The following is a 13706-nucleotide window of genomic DNA, read 5'->3' on the forward strand; positions in this document are numbered from 1 at the left end:
TGCATTATTAAATCCACTGACAGCTACCAATATATCTGTTGATATTTTATTAATAATCTCCAGTGATTGGTGCTTACAGACATGTATCATATCTAGAGTTATCATTAGGGTTTTACATCTTTATTTTTTATTTGTCATAAAAGAAGCACATTCAATCCATCAAAAGAGTGTGAAAGTCATTTTTCTTTAATTATTTTCTGTTTTAACTGAATATAATATTTATATCGTATGCATTACTACAATCTGTAATGTAACACATCATTTACATAGTAATATTGGAAAATATAGCTTTACAAGTGTGGTAATAGTGGAAGATAATACTAACACACTCCTAGGTAGATTAACAAATGTGTCAAAATTGCTCTTGTACTTGGTATATACTTCAAATACCCTATACTATAGAAAACTCACTGAATATATGGACAAGATTTAATGAACACTGAATGGAGATCTGACCTAAAGCTATCATTACCAAGCTTATATTTGTGTACAAATAAAGAAGAGAATGCAAAATGGCTACACAGAACCCACTTCTGTAGATTTTAATGTTTTTGCCAAACTCACAAAACACAATTGTAAAAACTCCCATATTTGCCTTACAGCCTAAAACATAATTCACCAACCTAAAAAGTATGTTAAAATTACAGCAGAAATCAGGTTATCTTTAAATTAATATTCAGTTTTTTCTATAATGAGGAACGTTAACGGACATCGTGTAAAAATATACCGGAATTATACCCATTTCCGTGAGTAACTTTATGTCAATGTCAAACACAACATTTTTTTAATTGTAAAAAATATATAGTCATTCCAGAGCCAATTGCATTCAAATACACATTGTTAATGGAGATCTAAAAATTGCTTAACCTAATATCAGCCTGTTGAACATTATTTTTTTACGAAAAATAAATTATTACTAATAGCTTATTTCATTTTGCCTAGACTTATTATCCTAAATAAGATTAGTGTTATATGACATGTCCATCACCGAATGGATAAATAAGCTTTAAAAAAGATGATATTTTAAGTAAAAAATATGGGCCAAAATCTCCAATTGGTCAGCACAGACTTTTTTTCAAACTCTATTCTCAGCAGTGCACAGTAAATTAATGCCAAGGTCAAGGTCATTATGAACTCCCATGCCTGAGTGTAACCTAATTAAGCAATTATGACTGTCAAATAACAGTAAATGGCACACAATATAAAAAAAATGATAATATAGTGAATATATGCTATAGGTTCCATTAGACCAAATCAATTCTTATTGCCGATAATGTTAACGTTTACTAATAAAACTGATATAAGCAGCGTTTCAACACACCCAGGAAGTACAGCAATAGAAAGTGTGGCACCTCACATCTAATCTAGCTGCAAGAAAATGGGGGGTCACGTATCATTTAAGAGATTTAATTTATGTTTTTAATAGCAACTGTCATTTTTGCTGAAAATTGCAGTTCCATTTTTGGGGGTACCCAGCATTAGTTTCAACCTCTGGTATATACTACATAACAACTGTATAACAAATAAAAGTGTATTTATTTATTGTCAATGGATAATAGTATTTGCACAAATAATCAATGTCACATATTACTACCAATCACACCCACAGCTGCTTTTACTCCGTAAATATTTGACGGTGCACGTCGAACTTTGACACGGTACTCTCTTCTTTGGTACTATGCAACCTACAGTGAAAAAAAACCTCTTTGACATCAGAGAAACTTTAATAAAATTACCCAACATGTTTTTAATATTGTGCAAGACAGAGATAAAATAAGTACAAAATATATCTTAAAACCCCCTGTTTAGTTTTGTTTAATACAGAGAAAGTACCATTGAAAAAGGATACATGTTTTACCTATAACCTGAAATTGCCATGTTTGAATCCGTCCTGTATATTTAAACATATCTTTATGAGTTATTTATTTACAGACTGTGATATATGTGAAAAAATTTAATAAATATTTTGTGAATGAACTGGTTGGTCTTAATTTGTAAGAATGGTATTGCATGGGTTTTTTTTTCTGGATAGGTATACCATTATAGCCTTTTTGCTGGAAGTTGAAAATTAATTTGATTATATTGGTGGTTGATATTAATGCTACAATCCCCCCCCCCCCCTCTCTCTCTCTCTCTCTCTCTCTCTCTCTCTCTCTCTCTCTCTCTCTTTCTCTGTGTACATGTGGAGGGGGTGATAACTATCTCAAGTGGTCACTGGATGTTTTAGACCCTGACACGATCTGTGCGTGTGCACCCCCTCCCCCTCTCCACTTTTTGGCACCTTCCTATGCCTGTGCTTAAGTCATATAATGCCAAGTGTGATCGAATTGCAATATTAATTTTCAATTTTTTTTCCAGTTAATTTCTCAAAATAATTTTCGTTCTCCTAAAGAGAGTTTAATTCAATGCGAAGCTCATGTATGAGCAGCTGAAGTTGTTGGTGTAAGATTAACTTTTTTGTGTGTATGGTCTAGAAAATCAAAGACACTTTATTATGAAAATACATTTGAAGTTTTTGGTGATTATTCTATGAAAGAAGGATGTCTTGAAAGTATTTATAAGAGTTCAATAAAAGTGGACAGCAGAAATTAATAAATTGAAAACATTCCATTGTGGTATTGATTTATCTTATGTCCTTTACTTTTTAATAACTTTGTTTTCAAAAAGGATTTTATTTGACAGTTTGGTGGAATTGTTCATGGAATGACGTGGTGTTATTTGGACGGTGTATGTGTGTGTGTGTGTGTGGGGGTGGGGGGTGGGGGGAGGAGGGGCAAGGGGTCAGGTGACCTCTGTTTTTATGCAGACGCATGCTCAAAATGTCTCCAAGCCCCTATTTCAACAAGGGCGGTGTAGTACAAAAACAACAAACTAAACAAACAAAACAAAACAAAACAACCAAAAAAACAACAACACGCACACCCCAAAAAACTAAACAAAAACAAACAAAAAACAACCCACCAACAACCGAACAAAACTACTTTCCATCTCGTAGTAGTCGTTATGAACGAGGTTAAAGGTTACATCATTGTGACGTCATAACTGCTTGAACGTCATATGTACGTTACCAAGTAACGTAGATTTTTCTGAACTGCTTAGCCTACTACTGTTGGGTTATATTTCGTGTTTTTGCCTGGATTTACAGTTTTTGATGTTCGTTACTTAAAAGGTAAGCACTATTTACGTACCATATTGCAGTGGATACAGGTTGACTGTATTTATGTCCAAAATAAGCAAAATAACTACATTTAATAACAATAATTTGGACTGTTTTGTTTTTTGTATGCCACACTCATTACAACCAATCGGATAACTTTTGTGGTTGTTACTTGACCAAGGAAAATAAATTACTTTATTATATAACATTTAGTGAAATATCTTAAAATAAAAGTGTTATCAGTCACTCCGTGACGATGACACTTTTTGGGGTGAAAATTTCACTAATTCACTCTAAAATGTGTCACTGTAGAAAGTGATATCTTCACTATGAGAAAGCCGGAACTATTTTGCTGCTGGCATTTTAAAAATAAAGGTAAACTGCCAAAAGTTATATAATAAATAGAAAATTTCATGTTTTTTGTCAAATATGATTTATATGAATTATATGTATTACTGTTATTATTAATTTCCATGTTCCAAACAAAAGATTAACAAACTAAAGTGTAATGCGATTTTAAGTTATTGTTAGTTTACAAATGAGATTTCCTTACAGAATGCGTTTAAAGGCGCGGGTGATCCAGAGGAGAGTGCTGGAGGTGCGCACCTCCCAAAACTACGAAGTCCCCCCCCCCCCCCCGAACCCCCCCAACATTAACACCCCCCCCAAAAAAAAAACCCCACACCAACAAAACCCCACAAAACCCCCCACCAAAAACCAACAAATCCAGTTTTTATCAGAGGAATATAATTTATTTATTGTTAGTGGTGGGGGGGGGGGGGGGGGGATAGTGCGTAGGCATCAGGGGCGCACAGGTACCATGGCCCCCAATCGAACCTTTTTTGTTTGTTTTTAACTTAAATTTTTCAAAATCATACATACATACACACACACACATACATAATGTGGGTTGGTCCGCCCTATATGGTTTGCCCCCCCCCCCCCCTATAAAATCCCGGCTACGCCAGAGGGGGTGGGCGGGGGTGTTATGTATTACGTTGGTCGGCTTGGTGTTTCAGGCGGAAATAGCTGTAATATATTGCTGTGGGCGACTTTTTTTAAACGCACCGGCCTCGGTGGCGTAGTGGTTAGGCCATCGGTCTACAGGCTGGTAGCAGGCGCGGATCCAGGATTGTTAAATGGGGGGGGGGGGGGCCGAGGGCGCGAAGCGCCCCAGATTCCTAGGGGAGTCCGGGGGCATGCTCCCCCGCGAAATTTTGAAATTTAAGTGGCCTGAAGCGTGATTTCCTCGCATCTGAGTAACAAAATAGCGATATTAACGTATGTTTTTGGTATTGTCATACTGTTTTTGCTATCTTCAAAATTTCATAAACTCTGGTCTCTGCTTTTTTTAAAATTTAAAGTGGTCATCTCTCCTTCCCATATTAGGCTGGTTTTCCGTTGACTGCGGCTGCCGGTAAATGGGAAGAAATATCGAAACAGTTGTGAATGTCATTTGTATTATTTATAATCCATTATTAGACATATATTTGTTATGTAATTACAATCATTAAAAAGTCTCTGTTGGTCGATACCATCTTAAAAATTGCAGCAAACTCAGGAATGTCTCTTTAAGAGGCATTCGTAATTCACACGAAACATGTATACCCTCAGGATAATTCGGAATGTTTTCAAATTATTTTTAAATCACTGGCAGGATTCTGCAAGTACGGTTTTGATTGGTGGACATGAACTGGCTGGTGTTAGATCCACATGTAATAGTGGAGCTAATTTTAATTAGATTGGCTGCTAATCGGAAAGAGTAGCTGTCACGGGGATCCTATAATACCCGTAACTGAATGAAACATGATTGTCCAAATATCTCTCCTAACTGTATATCTATTAGATCTCTCTGTAACAGGCAGTTATACCCGCTGGCTCGTCTAGGTATGATCAGAAATAAGATCTTATATAAAGTATATATTATTATAGCACGTTTAGTTCACTAGAAAACACAACAAAAACACAATACACTTTGGAATCTGTATTAACCTACGCTGACAAATGTACTGCCGCAGTAGTTAATTAACAACAGATAATAACAACCCAGAACTGATCACTTAATTAGTTAATCTCTAGGTGTCTAGTTTACACCATATGCTAATCACTTAACCGTGACACAACACCCACACGTGTGATAATTGAGAAACGCTGCCAGGGGAACTTAATTAATAAAGGAATTACAACTCTATTCCTAACTGGTTAATTTTTAATTAACCCTTAACTGCTCATTCAGTAACGTGTGATAATTGAGAAACGATTCCAGGGGAACTTAATTAATAAAGGAATTACAACTCTATCCCTAACTGGTTAATTTTTAATTAACCCTAACTACTCATTCAATAACCTTGTAATACAGACTTAATACTGGTACCTATCACAATAAAGACAATAACCTACAGTTTACCTAGGTCCTCTAGGATGACTGGCTAAGCCTTAATAATTATTCAGAACAGTGAGTATAAAGTATACTGCGTCAGATGACCGGCAGCACCGTCTAAATAATATTGGTATAATACAGTATTAAAATATTTAAAGTCACATCAAGGTTATACAACAGAGCAGAAATTATATTTACCAAGTCCAAACGGATGAACGTTCCCTGGAAGCCTTCCAATATGTTTCTCCCCGATATATCTAAACCCTAGCTATTTATTATAAAATCCCAGACTGGTCCGGAGACAGGACGCGGAACCGAATCTTATGATGTGTATATTTCCACAGTGACCAAGCGGTATTTGTTTTCTTACAAGCCTAGACTGGTCGTCGCCAGTTCGCTAGAGATACCCCGGTCGCGCGGAGGTATTACGTAACCACTGGCCACATGGCCTCCGCACCTGGGCTAAGTGCATATTGGGATGCACGGTCGCGCGAAGGTATTACGTAACAAGGTGCCCAAGGTAACAAGGCTAAGTGCATATTGGAACTGCACACGGCCCTCTAAAACAATTAATATCGCCACAGGCGAAAAGAAATTAAGAGCATGTACCGTCACAGTAGCCCATGTAGTGGCGACAGCGGGTGTCCTCTTAAAATCTGTGTGGTCCTTAACCATATGTCTGACGCCATATAACCGTAAATAAAATGTGTTGAGTGCGTCGTTAAATAAAACATTTCTTTCTTTCTTTCTTTTTTTAAACGCTGGACACTCCCCAAATACTGCAAGCGTTCTCTTTGAAACGTTGCATCCACTGATTTTTTAAAATGGCAAATGCAAATAATAAGGAATCCTTTGAAAATGCCTATGCTATTCGAGTATCGATGCGATAATATCGGAGCGCGGACGTTTGACATGTTTTGCGCTGGTATGCACAATGCACATGAGTGGCACCTAATTTAGCAAATACCAACATTGATTGCTGGACACTCCGGTATTCTAAATTATTACCGATGGGCCTGTTAATGGTCTGGAGTGTCGTTAAAAAAACATGCCCTTTCTATCTCGTTTCCTACATTATTGTTTTCCGTGCATATTTTTCCCATGCTGATTATTTGCTGACAGATCAGTGGCGTAGGAAGGTGCCAAAATGTGTGTGTGTGTGTGAGGGGGGGGGGGGGGGGGGGGCACACTTTTATATTTAATCTATTATATAAAGCAAAATATCTGAAAAGTAGGGGGACTTGCCCCCCCCCCCCCCCCCCCCCTCCCCGACCCCGCTTCCTACGCCAGTGCAGATAAGGCGCTAGCTCGAGTGTCCTCTATCGCTGCCCTGTTTATATATCTCAGAACCAACATAAAAACAGTGCAGGGCTAGATGACACTCGAACCAATCAAGCGTGTGTGTAGGAATTTATACAGGTGTGTGTGTGTGTGGGGGGGGGGGGGGGGGCGGATCTTATTGTGTCAAGCAAAGACTCGAGGGGAAGGGTTCCAGTCATGCTCCCCAGAAAATACATTTTAAAAAAAACCCCACACTATGACGCGGGGAGGGGATGTCGACCCTAAACCCTTCCCCAGTACACGTGCCTGCAGACTGAATTAAATTATCATTGCGTGACTCCTGATTAGTACCTTCATACCAGCTTCATATTGTATGCTAACAAATCCAAATAACTCAATTTTTATTAGAATGAGTTTATCCGGATTAAATACTATGTGAGCTATAATATAGCGTTCATACAGGTGCACGTAGACCTAAATTTTAAATCCATCCCATCTATTTATTTGTCTAACAGGGTTTTATCAACTATGTTTCTAGACTCCGACAATCGGCACCCATTCCCTATCATTCTCCAATTTTTTAGTAAAACATTCCCAATCTGAATGTAAATGCGTGTAATTCCTAGTTTGTAAATTCTTATATAAAGACACATTTTGAAAGAAAGAAAGAAATGTTTTATTTAACAACGCACTCAACACATTTTAAATACGATTATATGGCGTCAGACATATGGTTAAGGACCACACAGATATTGAGAGAGAAAACCCGCTGTCGCCACTTCATGGGCTACTCTTTCCGATTAGCAGCAAGGGATCTTTTATATGCACCATCCCACAGACAGGATAGCATATACCATGGCCTTTGATATACCAGTCGTGGTGCACTGGCTGTGACGAAAAATAGCCCAATGGACCCACCGACGGGGATCTATTCCAGACCGACCGCACATCGAGCGAGCGCTGTACCACTGAGCTACGTTTCGCCCCACACATTTTGAAAACGATACGTAAGTTAACGCTTAACAAACACCCTTTCCCTCCACCTTAACATTTCATAACGCAAAAACGATATATTAATTTGAATAAATACAAGTACATGTATAGTATAAACTCTTTTAAATGCTAACTTAGCTTAACAATATGTTTTTGAAATAAAACTGAAAATTTCCATTTATTTTATCTGTAAACCAAAGTCATAGGCGTCTATTCAATTTTTAGAAATAAAATATATTATACACAATGTACAAATATATATTAATTAACTAATCAAGAATATTAAGCAATATAAGAGAAATGTAGATTTAAATAAAGTCAAACTAAGGTCGATCATGTTCTTTGGAACTCTTTTTAACAAGGCTATCGTGTGTGATGCAAATCCACTAATGGATAAAATCGTGCAGTGGGTGAGTGCAAATGATATAATTTTTAATGATGGATCGCACACGGCATCAACGTTTCCGGCAGCTGTGACAGTTGTTCATGCGTTTAATGTCGTCCGCGACAGTTGATCACAAGTCAACGATTGCAGACATTGATGACTTGGCGACAAATGTCTGGGTTTTTTGTTGTTGTTGTAGATTGAAGGAAAAGACATCCGCCTGCCCGCCCCCATTATTTTGACATAAAGAAGGAATTTCAGCCAGCCTAACTCTAACTTTAAACTAACCCAAATCTAAACGTTAATCCTAACAATAAAGTTTGAAGGGAGGGTGGGGGGGGGGGGGGGGGGGGGGGGGGGGGGGTGTTATTAAACCATGTGTAAATATTCCTTAAAGTTTATTTTGTTTAACGACACCACTGGCAGCTAAGAACACATTCATTTGATTAACAATCGGCTATTGGATGTCAAACATTTGGCAATTTTGGCACAATCTTAGAGAGGAAACCCGCTATATTTTTCCGTTAGTAGCAAGGAACCTGCTATATGCAATATCCCATATGGATAGCACATACCGCGGCACGGAATTTGAAATACCAGTCGTGCTGCTTTGGCTGTAGGGAGAAATAGCCCATCTGGCGAGCTTTTTATCACTAGGCTTCGTCCTGCCCCATTCTTATTATGCCTATTATTAGTTTGGTTTTATCTCCGTCCTTCTGTCTGTATGTTTGTCCGTCTGTCTGTCCGTCCGTCCGTCCTTTCCACATGTTTGTTTGTTTGTTTAGTTTTTTTTAAATATATAAAAGCCTTGAGATATTGACCTGAAATTCTGTGTATAGATTTATCATGTACTGTTACAGATAAAGTTTTACTTTCATGGCGATTTACCTATTTTCGATGGAGTTATGGCCCTTGAACTTTTGTTTTGTAATACCTGAAGATATTGATAAGACATTTTGTATATACCTTTATCATGTACTGTTACTCATCAAGTTTTACTTTTTATTTATGGTGATTTACCCACTTTTCACAGAAGTATGACCCTTGAATTTAGGAGATACGAAAATAAATTTGAGTTCGGTAGGAGATATGTATTGCTTTAGCAGTACTCTCATAATGCGTGTTATTACTAACATCATCATCAGCTGCAGCTGCAGCAGCAGCACCATCATCATCGTAGTTATCGTTATCGTCGTCGTCATCATCATCATCACCAGCAAATAATACACATCAAATGTCGTTTTAAACACTTATTTCCTTTTGGCGATATCATTTTGTAATTACTGGTTAAGTTTACAGTGATTGTGGTAACACGGGTAACTCCATGTTCCCGCGTTATGTTATACGTAGTGTACAATATACGGTTTACGTAAATTATTAATGTTAGGTGTTGGGTATTGTCCTTTTATTATCAAAGACGCCACATCAATATTAAGAGATAAAGATCCATCTTCGTTGCGCGGAATAACGCCGAACAACCAATCGATCATGACCATTCTTACAAAAAAAAAAGAGTTTGTTTTATTTAACGACACCACTAGAGCACATTGATTTATTAATCATCGGCTATTGGATGCCAAACATTTGGTGCGTTCTCCTCTGGAAAACAAAAATATATACAAAAAGAAACTTTACCTTGAGGCCCCCACCCCCCCCCCCCATCCCCCGTACATTCGCCTGAGTTACGATTACGAACCCATGCAGTACGAGTACCACCAGTTTTAAAGCAGAAACATACTGAGTATATTAAAAAAACTAAATAACAGGTATGTGCTGTCCTATCTGTGAAAGTTCATATATAATATCTCTTGCTGCTTTGTTAGACTACCTGTCAGAATAACAAAATGTTCGACTTCAAAAGGCGATGATTAATTAATGTGGTGTCGGTAAACAAAACAAACTTATTTGACTATCTTGTATGCTCTAGTGGTGTCATTAAACAAAACTTACTTTGGCTATTCTAGTTAATGATGCTATGCAATGTGTTGAGGCGAAATTGCAGCTTTAATAGAAACGCGATAACTGAAAGATGCGCCGTCCAGATATTTAAATAACCCGTTACTTTTAACTCATGTGAATATTTATGCAAAACATTACAGTCCCAAATGACTTCCATAATTATCAAAGACTTCTGTTATTATTTTTCCATAATCAGTTGTGACAAAATGATTTGGTTTCTATTGAGATGCAATTTGTAGTTTTTTCCTGTCGATTATAAATACGATATTCCATAGGCCTAAAAAAAATGGGGGGAGGGGTTTGTTCCGGACATCCTACCCTACCTAGAAAAAACGTCCGACCCTATTTTAAATTGTTAAAATAGTTGTTTTAGAATTACTTTTTTTTATTATTAATGTGAAGATGAAAATACATGATATTTTATCTGGATCGGTAGTGTGTAGAGAAAAAAAAAAGTTAAAAAGAAAAAAAAAGAAAATGCCCACCTTCATGCACTCAACGTAATAGTTTTCAGGACGCCTTCAGAAACACTTTTTAAAAGGCAATATGTATGATTCTAGACCAGAATATAGCTCAGTGGTTTTGTTTTTGTTATCATATTTTTGTTTGTTTGTTTGTTTGTTTTTTGTTTGTTTTGTTTTTGTTGTTGTTGTTGGTTCTTTTGGGGGTTTTTTTTTTTTTTTTTTAGCGTTTTTTGTGTGGGTTTTTTGTTGTTGTGTCTTTTGTGTGTGCGTGTGTGTGTGTGTGTGTGTGTGTGTGTGTGTGTGTGTGTGTGTGTGTGGTAGTGGTGGTGGTGGTGGGTTTATGTAGCTCAGTGGTTTTGTTTTTGTTTTTGTAATTATTTTTATTTTTTATTTGTTTGTTTGTTTGTTTGTTTTTGTGGGGGTTTTTCATTGTTGTTTTTTAAATCGGCAATTCGAGATGGTCTGATATAAAAGAAAAGTAAAATTGTTTTTGAAAAAAAAAAAAAAAAAAATTCTAATTGTATGTGCGATTTGTAAAAAAAAACCCGAGGAGTCAAGATATAAATAAAATAGCCCTACTCACCCGGAGTGAAGGATAATGCATATAAACTGTCTTATAATGCTATTTGGCAGAAGTTTGCTGCCACTGTAAGTTAAAGTTAAAGTTTGGTTTGTTTAACGACACCACTAGAGCACATCAATGGCTCTATTAATCATCGGCTATAGGATACCAAACATTTCGTAATTCTGACATATAGTCTTAGAGAAAAAAAAACCCGCTACATTTTTTCATTAGCAGCAAGGGATATTTTATATGCTCTTCTCCACAGACATGTCAGGTCTCACTACACAGATCACTTCCGGGTGAGAGTTCATTGATCACGGTCCACTATAGTTCCTAATTGTGACACATGTTATGGTTCACATATTCACTTCTAGGAAATGGTGAAGAATTAAAACAATATGTATGTTTAATGGTAAGCCTTCTGGCTGTATTTTGCCCACGTTATTTTGTAATATTGTGCATCGACCTTTTGGGACATGGGTATATAGCGCAAGTGACATCCGGAGTGAATCGATTAATGAACCACCTGTTCGGACCGGTACTACAGCCAGATGCGGTCATATAGCAAAAATCTGAGACGGAAATGTACTCAATTTTGGAGTGAAAATAAATGCTTATATAATGTATGTTCGCAATGATGTATGTTGTTAATGCCAACGAGAACCCGTTCTATTGGCAATCTTCGTTTGAAGCTGGGCAATTTTACATGGGTTTCAATGGCAGATGGCATCTGTGTAGTGAGACATCTACGGATACCAAACATTTCGTAATTCTGACATATAGTCTTAGAGAAAAAAAAACGCTCCCTTTTTTCATTAGAAGAAAGGGATATTTTATATGCTCTTCCCCACAGACATGTCAGTACATGCCACGATTTGTGATATACCAACCGTGGGGCACTGGTTGGGACGGAAAACCTCCCCATTAAAATGAATGAATGAATGTTTAACTTAAACAAATGTAAGTACATGAATATGTATAACCCAATGAGAGAACGGGTCCACTGAGGGGATTCGATCCTATGCCGCAAGCACTTCAGGCGAACGCCTACTGATGTTTCTGACTAAGAAATCCTTTTTGCCGACTAAAATTACATTATAAAGAAGGTGTTTGTTGTCTCCTAATATTTTTAGTAGCCCAAACCGGCTTTTAAATCGTCCGTACGAAAAAAACACCCAAAATATATAGTACGAAGTAAAATGAAAATTGATTGCTACAGAAACACGGTTGGAAACACTGGATAGACAGACACTAGTATTCTAAACAAAAAAATGTATTTAGTATGTAACTTTATTCTTTAAAACGATATTGATGTTGATCATCACTTACTGTTTTGAATTTACCATAGTTTGACACCCAATTGCCAATGTATTTTTTTGTGATGGGGTGTCGTTAAACATCTATTCTATTCTATTCTGTTCTGTTCTATTCTATTCTTCAAAAAGACTCCGTTAGACAATCTTTAAAAGGCTGCAAACTGAGGACAGTCCCTTTAAATGTATTAATAATTAATGTTTAAGATAGCTCCCACACACTCTGATAATCTATAATTGAAAACATTAAACTGAGATCATATCAGAATTCTCCTTGGTTTAGGATTTCGCATGACTATTTTAGCAAATATCATACATTGTTCTATCTGTGATGACATTCAAGATTAATTTGTCTAGCAAGCAAGAGCATTTATTGTTTATTTGTTTAAAAAAGAAAAAAAACCTTATTTCATGCTAATATGGGAACATTACCACTAACTACCAATTTAATGAGTCTTTTTACCAAAAAAGAAGAAAAAAAAGAAGAAAAGAAAAAAAAAAAAAGATAGAAACAGACAACAATAAAAAAAAGAAGAAACAAAACTGAAAAGAAGATAAAACATGACCCCTCTCTCTCTCTCTCTCTCTCTCTCTCTCTCTCTCTCTCTCTCTCTCTCTCTCTCACACACACACACACACAAAGCCGACAACAAGAAGCAAAAAAGGACTTGAAAGTTTTGCAATGCGAGACGTAGCTCAGTAGCCCGCTTGATGCGCGGTCGGTCTAGGATCGATCCCCGTCGGTGGGCCCATTGGGCTATTTCTCATTACAGCCAGTGCACCATGACTGGTATATCAAAAAGCCGTTGTATGTGCTATCTTGTCTGTGCATATAAAAGATCCCTTGCTGCTAATCGAAAAGAGTAGCCCATGAAGTGGCGACAGCGGGTTTCCTCTCTATATATCTGTCTGTTCCTTAACCATATGTCTAACGCCATATAACCGAAAATAAATTGTGTTGAGTGCGTCGTTAAATAAACGATTTCCTTCCTTCCCAACTGATACTAATGGTGCACGCAATAGAATCTGGAATTAGTACAAAACGAAGTCGTTACCATACACCGGATGACATTCCTAATGCGCTGTCGAAGTCATTCTTCGACGATTCAAATTAAGGCCCCCACCCACTGTTCCCGAAGGTCATGTCTGGATCGTTTAAACCAGATCCTATCCAATTAGTTTCTTTACCATAGTTTCCCAACACAGCGG

Source organism: Gigantopelta aegis, chromosome 10 (assembly GCF_016097555.1).
Source record: "Gigantopelta aegis isolate Gae_Host chromosome 10, Gae_host_genome, whole genome shotgun sequence".
Taxonomy (NCBI): Eukaryota; Metazoa; Mollusca; class Gastropoda; order Neomphalida; family Peltospiridae; genus Gigantopelta; species Gigantopelta aegis.